The 8,839-nt window shown below is 37.9% G+C and overlaps 1 protein-coding gene across 1 annotated transcript in view; it reads left to right on the top strand.

Moving 5' to 3' along the window:
* KIAA1328 (KIAA1328 ortholog) overlaps positions 1 to 8,839 on the top strand; it is a 167,502-nt gene that overhangs the window by 75,084 nt on the left and 83,579 nt on the right. The window lies entirely within an intron of this gene.

Raw genomic sequence — 8,839 nt, forward strand, 5'->3', positions numbered from 1 at the left:
ATAATAATCTGTCTGGTTGTGTGACTATAGTATTTCCAATTTTTTCTAAATCTTTACACAGAAATAAGTCCCAGATTTATTTATTTATAACTTGAACATTCTGGTTAATCAACTGATGTCAGCCTTTTGAAACATTATCTTACGCCCTTACTGTAAATTCCAAGCTTGAAGTAAAATCAGACCCACGAGTAGGTCTGGAGGCAGTCCTTTTTACTTGCAGAAATGAGAGTTCACACACACATTAAAAAAGGTCTTTAAATATTTAGGCCATTGTTTTTCATTTTTTCCATGGGAATATCATTAAAGGGACATGAGAAATTTTGATTAATATTTTTCATTACTTGTGCTGACTGTGAAAATTCTACATGTAAGTGTGCAACTGGGATTGCTACTGTGGTCTCCCCACATAGGTGAGGGCTGGCAAAGAGATGAATTGGGATCTAATTCTCTTCTGTTATTGTCTCACCATCAAATTATTTAATTGTTTTCTGGATTAGTTGGTTGCTTTTTAAATAGGAGATGATGCCCAGTGTTTGTTAAAGAATGTAAGCTCAGTGAATTTAAAATGCTGTGTAAATGCAAAGTTGAATTATAGGTCTAGTTGTAAGATAATGGAAGGAGAGCTCAGTTAGCCTGGGACTTCTCCACACATAAGTTAATTCCTAAAAAAAGGTAGTCTTTTTGCTTGTACTGGGTTAGAAAAAACAAGCACTCAACATAAGAAAAAAAAATCACCCTCCCCTGCTGATACAAGGCAGATAGACATATATGATCCATTTCATGGATGTTTTTATTCATCAGAAGTAAAAAGAATCACATCATCTGAAATTGACAGTATGTGCTTCTGTGAGTAAAATACAAGAAGACGACCCTGGAGTGCTCTATTATGTAGACACACCCCTCTGCATTCTTAGTGTCGGTTTATTTAAAGATTAATTCTGTTAAAACAGTTTATTACAAACACTATGGTTGTAATAGTGTGCTTATTTAAGAAGAAGTAAATGTAGAGGATTACAGGCTTTCTTGATAAAAAGCATTTGAAAACTTGAAGCTTTTCCCTTTCAGTGCTTTCAGTCAGCCCCTGTGACTCAGTGGACGCATACATATTGGGAGGTTACTCCCTGATTCCTTCTTTCTAATGATGAGTGACAGCTATGTCAGTCACTCTTGGGTCCCTGTGTACATGGCAAGAGTGAAACTGTGAGGCACTTGCAGAAAGTTACTCAAATTCAGCAGATGATTCAGTTTAGATAAATCTGGGCATCTTCTTTCTGAAGTCCTTGTTATTTTGTATTAAATATGAAGATATTCCATTTACTTTTTCCTGAATGATTAGATATGATTATCACTAGGATGATCAACACTGCGTGTGAAATGCACAACCCTAAGTAATAAGGGGGAGCATGTTTTTTTCTGGTCTGGCTTGTTGATTTTCAGAGCCTGTTAAGGCTCTTTACATGTTGAACTAATCCCTTCTCTTAAAATTAATAAGTATTTTGAGCATTACTTTTAATTTGTCTTCAACCTTTTGGAGCTATAAGTCGGCATTTCTGTGTGGGAACAAATGGCTGTCAAACAGATCTGGGCAAAATTAGAGATGTTCATTATTCCCTTTTAACCCTTTTTTTCCCAAGTAGAAGAGAGTTAAAAGGCTGAATTAAGAGATTAAAGCTTCTGTTAAAATAAACATGAAATAAAAAGTTTAAGGATATTACAAAAACACTTTGAAATGTCAGAAACACTGTAAAGTGGAGAGCTCGTAATTTTTTAAATTGTCAGAAGCCTAGGAGAAATCTTTTCTTTGGATGTAATCATCAATTTTTTTTCTCTCTGTGTTAGTGAGGAATGTTTCCATATCATGGTTTGATGGACAGGATGACTTGAGTGAGAGCTAATGTAGAACTTGCCAGCCATCACAGTAAGATGCACTGTTTCACAGTGGTTTGGGGCAGGAAAAAAGCTCTGGGGACATCTGGGAGCACTAAGGCTCAGTTATTTGGGTGGCAGATGCTGTTTGAAGTAGGAAAGATCTCAATGTGTGTGCTAGCAGATGTGAACTCCTGCAGGGCCAGTAAGTTGTGAGTACATGTGACAAGCTTCTGGGGCAGGAGGCCACTGTTCTCTTGGTGCCAGGTGCAGAGCTGGGAGCTGCTGCTGCCAACATAACCATCATTGTTGGGGGTCAGGAAAATTTCCTTTCTCTGATGGTCGTATTCAAGTAATGAAGATTTAGACACCTCTAACAGAAAGCTGTTCCTCCCAGGAACTGGTCCTCACAGTTACAGTTTTCACATGTATTTATCTCTTTCCACAAAGGGGCAATTAAACTCCCATAAGTCTGCCAAATTTATTACATTCTGTCTACCTAAATATTTCCTGTCATTTCAGTTGAATGTGGCATTTTCCGGTTCTTTTTATCTTGCAACTACTTAACTGTCACACGTTCTTTCTGAGCTGGCTAAATGTCGAGGGTGGAATAAATTATTACTCACATACTGTTATTTGTATAACTGTAGTATTTGGATTGGGGACCAATATCCTCTTGTATTAGGTAGGCAACTGAATTTGAATCTGAATGATGGTCACTGTTCCAAAGAAGTCACAATGTTGATGTGTTGAAGCATTTTTTTAAAAATCAGTTGGATATGAAAGCTGCTTTGAAGATAAATGCAGCATGATTAAATTAAGTATTACTTACTGATATATATTTCTTGCATAAATTTGATTTTCTATTTACATTGCTTCCTGAAAAAGCCATTGTTAATAAGAGTTCTGACATCTTATTTCCCTTATTGCTGTCTCAGTAGCATTTTATTTCTGATGCTTTAATAACTCAGTGTAGACTGAAAGGATAAAACTGAGGGAATTGACTGAACTAATTAGACCCTGATTTGTCTGGCTGTCCAGCGCCTGACAAACGTGTCTTTGACATAAACAGAATAAAACATTTCTGCTATTAGCCACTTACAAATATCTATTTTGGCAGAGCTTTGAAACTATTTAATTCTCAGGGCATATTGTGCTGGGTAAGGAACCAATTCAGGATTTTTCTTTTGCCATTGTGACTCCCCCTTCCTGTCTGTGTTGAAATAGAGTCATATTTAGTAGCTTCACAAAAACTCAAAAACAGTTAATGCACTTACCACCCTAACAAACTGAATATTTCTGAGAAAGTGGAAATGTTCCCATTTAAATTTCTGGTTAATGACACACTTGAGTATGGGATCTGAAATGTCAGTCTTTGTATTTTCAAACCTGTAGAAACTTGAATAAAGCTTATACATAAGAGCAATCAACTCTGATAGCAGTAGGCTAAATATCAGTTTCTGAAAATAAATTTTATATGAATCTATTCTCCAGACAATTTGACTTTTAAATGTTTAAAAATGTGACATCTTTATATAAGTGAATATAGATTGAGGCAGGAGCTATAAAAACGTGAAGTTTCCATGCATCACCTACTTTTCACTATCACTTGTTAAACAGCACAACTGGATACAATGTGGCTTTACTACTTTCCATTGCAATAATTTACTGCCCTTCTGACCTATAAACAGATAACCATTAGCATGACTTGATACTGTTGGAAGTTTGGATACATTCTCAGGTGTAATTCACAGTTTTAAATATTGTATGTGTGAAAGGTTTTATAACCCAGCATTTGGAAGATGGCAGCATTACATTTCCTTGAGCAGTGTTCTGGGAGTAATGATTTGTCACTGCAGCCTTGTTACAGGGCTTCCAGAGTGAGCATCTTCTCACCTCCTCCTGGATTGCTGTATCCTTATGTTAGGACCATTGAAAAATTCATTAAGCACCTTTCCTTTTGTCATTGCTTTCTTTGAGGGTGACCTAACTGCAATCTGCATGCGGAAAGTTTTTGGTGACCTCAGTTATTGATTTACACTTATAACTTCCCTGCAGTGGGGGGGGAGGCAGGGGGGGAAGACAGAATTTGGGAGTGAATGTAAGTGGCTCCTTGTCCTGCATCTGCTACTGATTCGCTCTGTGACCTTTGGATAATTACTTCAGCTTTCTGTGCCTAAGCTCACTATTTGTACAGTGAGGTCAACAGTGCTTCCCACCAGCACTTGTAAAGCTTTTCAAGTTCTGTGCTTGCAAACCACAAGTACAAAGCGCTCTCATGATTCATAATGGCATTACTCTCTTTGTAGCAAAATCCTCTATTGAAATAAGAACAGTTGGGCTGGGGTAAGAGTATTGAATCAAGTCCGTTTTCAGTTTTCTATTTTTGAGATAAAATATCCATAAGAAGTGTTCATGCAAGATGGCAAACCATTGAAATGCCAGCAGGGTTGTTTTAGACTCCTCAGGTTGCTGCGTCTAAGTGCTGCTTCTCATTTTGGTCCTAAATAAGGCCCAGAACACCAGGTGACACACGGGTTTTCACGTTTAATTAAACTGAAGGTGCAGTAATGTGCCTGAACTGTGCCTGTTCATGGAAACCAAAGGACTGGCACCAGGTACTGGTGCTGGCTAAGAAGTGAGCTAATTATCAGTGAGCACTTGGTAAGGTTCATTTCATCATTGCTGCAGTCAGTTATTTCAAAAGGTTAGGGTCATGGGAAATAATATTGAAGCATGTCAGCTGAACTGGATGTATCCTTTGAAGAAGAATGCATGGAAGGATCTTGAGTGACTAGCTAAAGACTGTATGTTCATGAGACCTGAGGTGCTCAATCCTTATTTCTTTTATGAACTTAGTTTTTAAAGCTTGTTTTAGGACGTAATTGAGAAGAGGGCTCATAGTAGACAACAAATACTTTACTCTGTAAGCCAATGTAGATTAAGAATGATTGAAGATAATCAGAAGACTTCTGATGTTTACATAATGTTTATCTAAAGCACCCATTGTAACTTGTTTGTTACAGAAGTTATTACCTGGAGATTAACAGTAAATGGGTGAAACGAGAGTGTAAGAGCGGAATGAGAAAAAGACCAAGGGTAGGAACAGGGAGATGACATAGCCATGCTCTGTTGATACTTGTGAACTGATAATGCTATCTCAGTAGATACTCCCAGAAGAAGAATTCATCCAGGTTATTTTTTCTTGAGAGGGTAATCTTCTAAGATAGGCCTTGTGAAGAATATCTGTAAGCGCATGGTAAGAGGACTTTGTGGATATCCAGAGTTGATATTTCTCTCAAACTTTAGAAGAAAGTCTGTAATTTACTCTATAAGTAAGAATAAGTAGGTGCCTTTGCTACACAGTGGGTATCTTCAGTTTGCTGAGTTCAGCTGCCCATCAAAGATGAGATCATTTAATTAAGAAAAGGCTTTTATGCTTTTGTGGTAAGCTGTAGAGAGAATGTGGGTAGGGAATAAAATGATTGGAAGAACAGTAGAAAGTGTGCAGCACAGGTCAATGAGAGGTCCTCTGTAATGACAATAATTGTTGGGAACATTTTAAAATACACTTAATCAGTATTGAGGTTATAAAGATTTAATATCTGACAGGCAGACATTTCAACATAGCCATGATTAGAGAGCTTGTTTAGGCAGTGGAAGATCTCTGCTGAACTAGTGAAGATTGGGTTAGGTTCTGACTGTGGCCTAATTTTACATCTTTAAGATTTTGGAGGCATGTTGGGATTTGGTGTTGCAGCTATGCTGCATTACTGAATTGAAATTAGTTTTTCATACATCAGAAGCAAGTACTACACACTTGTAGTTTTACTGAAATATTAATACAAAAAAGCCCTTTCATTCCTCAAATGCTCTTAAAATGTTCTTTCTAACAAGATAATAACTGTAACCTCACAATTTTATATGCATAACCTTTTGTAGGCCAGGCAGCATGTGCAAGCAGAAATAGCAGGTTATAAAGAATTAGTGTGGTTGTTTGTATTGTGTTAGTGTTTAGAAGCTCAAGCTCCATTATTTTAGGTACAGCATGAATACTAAAGGAAGATACAGATTTCTGGCCCCTGCTGCAATTTTGCAGAAGCGCAGCTTGATGCTTACCATCTGTGTATGGGCCCTTTACTGGGCAGTCTGGTGGTGTTCTGGGTAGCAGGGTCCTGAGCCTGGAAATATATACTGACAGCCAAGGGAGCTGTCAGGTTTTGTGTACTGCTGTAGTAAGCTAGAAACAAAATTTAGATTTTCTGCTTTATTTGTGTCACTGCAGAGGTGCAGAAAAGTGAAGGGGCCACAGTCATCAATCTTGGAATAATTTAGGAAGGCACTGCACATGTAAATAAAACAGGATTCCTGTTCTGTCCAGTTTGTGGTTTGGGGTGCAAACAACAGAGAAATGAAAGAAAGATATGTAGTGGTGATAGCAGACCAAGCATATTGCCCTGCGCTTGCTGGGAGCACAGGTACTCTGTGCCTGCCTCACTGTTATCTTCTAGCAGTAGTAACCAGCAGTTATTGTTAGCCCTAGCGGGGCTTGTTTAGAAATATTCTTATGGAGAACTCTTAGAGCAAGATAGGAAGCGAATGTTTTATGACAGCTCAAATTTGTGCTGGAAAATGTTTTAAAGTGTTCTCTTTTAACCTGAGCACTTAGTACAATATTTGTGGCAGTCAAGAATGCAGGAAATGAGGCTGCTTTGTAGCAGAGTTAATGAAGAAGATTTCAGTGTGTGCAGACCCTTGGCTGCAGTTACGCTAGTGCTCAGAAGGTGCTTATTTTCCTGTCTTTCAATAAGTCCTTCCCTGCTCAGGCAGTCTTGCAGGAGCATTTTCTTTATGTGGCAGATGAGGCATGGAGGAGAGGGCCTGTGGGAGATCACATGCTGGGTCACCAGTGAAGAAACAGGATCTTTATTTGTTGTTTGTTATCAGAAATGAATTACTTGAGGGCATGCTTGTGCCCTGCTTTGGTCAGGTACCCCCCGAACAGGCTGATATGTTGTACCACATAGTGGTATTAGCTCAGCTCCCAGAAGCAGTAGAGCTGCATCAGTAATTAGTTCTTCTCAGCAAGCTTAATTAGCAGGCTCAAGCAGATACTGCACTGACATGGATATTTAACTTTTGGTTCCCGAGCCAGCTTAAGTATGTGTGCAAGAGCCAGGCACTGTGCAGTGTGAACTTAAAGCTTTGCCATCTTTGCTTTATTTCATTTACAAAACAGACCTTAAATCTCCTTTTAAACTTCTTTTCTCAAACTTTTGCTACAGCCAGTGCCTTTAGAGGTCCTTTTTATCTATGTGAATAAGGAATAAGTACTGCTTTAAACAAGGCCCATACATGTCTGATTAGAGAATATTATTTTTGATTAAAATCCATTGCTTAATTATTCAAACATTTTTTGGTTGCTTTTATTATTGTTTTTTAAATCAAATCCCATTTCAGTCATCCTTTTAGGCAGGAGATGATATATATAAAATGATCTTAGTGTTTATTTGAACATCCAAATGCAATAAATCTGCTCAGTATTTCAATAGCATGCTTATTAATAGAACACATTATTCTGTTCAATATTGCATTGTCTTTAAAATTTAGCAGAGCATTAGTAGTAATGAGACTAGCTTAAATCAATATATCCCTGTTATGAGCCCATCTCTGTGAGGAAGAAAATTCAAAAATTTGCCTGTAGCACAATAACTAGGTGATAGTTGCACAAAGATCTAAAAGGAGGACTTTCAGCAAACTTATAATTTCTAATTTAGAATGTGTGCAGATCACAATATATTAACATTAGTTTTAATAGAAATTTTCAGCATTAAAAAAATTCCCCCAAAAAGACTTCAACTGCTCAGAATTAAATTTTGGTCTCACTGTCAGTAATGAAAAAGCTCCAACTCACTGGAGTAGGCTTTGTAACTACACCACATGCAACGACTAAATTGAGTATTGTGAATGCAGTCCAGAAAATATCACAGATATTTTCCTATTCAGTTGCAGAAATTGTGTGAAAAAACAAGTGCGCAAAGAAAAACTAAAATTAGATTTAACATTCTCAGCTTGGCAATCGCACGCTTCCATTAAATGTATGGGCCAGAATTTTTATACTTAGATGTCTAAAATTAAACCCCCGAATAAAAGACCTGATTGTAAAAAGTGCTTAAGCACAGTGTTTGTAAAGAGATGCATGCCCTAGTTCTGATAGTTTCATTTTAGTTTTTTTTGGTGGGTTACTGTCACTTCGTTTAACTCAGTGTTGCCCCAGAACAATGTCTTGTTCTCTTGACTTGGGCCGGTTGAGTTGGATGGCATTGAGTGCAGGGATGTGCCCTTGCAGCACGTTGATCCAGGTGGGTGGAACTGTGTCTTACCACTGAGTATTTACAGGTAAGGAAGCAGAGAGAAGACCATTGGAAGTCAGACCACTCATTCCTTCTAGGAAACTTGGAAAATGTGAGATAACCTGTTGTTGCTCTGGGGAAAAGCTGCCTGGATTCCACTTTTGAGAACCAGATGAACACTCTACACAAGTTGATTCTTCAGTTTCTAAAAGGCAGTTGGGAGTTGCATCTCAGTAGTGTTTGCTAAGAATACTTCCATATTGAGCACTTGGTTGTTTTTAATGTGCTTTTGTTGTATGTTGCTTGCAATTTTTTGCCTTGATTTACAGCTTGCTTAATTCCTCCATAAATACCCACTAATCTCCAAAAATCAAATCAAAGCAAAATAACCCAGACCAAAAACCCCAATAAAAACCTCAGAAAACTCTCCCAAAACTTCAGAGATACTGTGGAGGAAGCAGTTTGCTCCTCTTCTCTAACATCCTTGACCCATGGAGCTGAAGATGTTCAGCAAACATTGCCTCACAGTGCTTTCATGAGATGGGTAAGTAGTAAAATGTTGCAGATGGGTATCTTGAGTCATGGATGGGTTGAGTGATTTACTGTTGAGATTTCAGTGG

This window comes from Geospiza fortis, unplaced genomic scaffold (assembly GCF_000277835.1).
Source record: "Geospiza fortis unplaced genomic scaffold, GeoFor_1.0 scaffold49, whole genome shotgun sequence".
NCBI lineage: Eukaryota > Metazoa > Chordata > Aves > Passeriformes > Thraupidae > Geospiza > Geospiza fortis.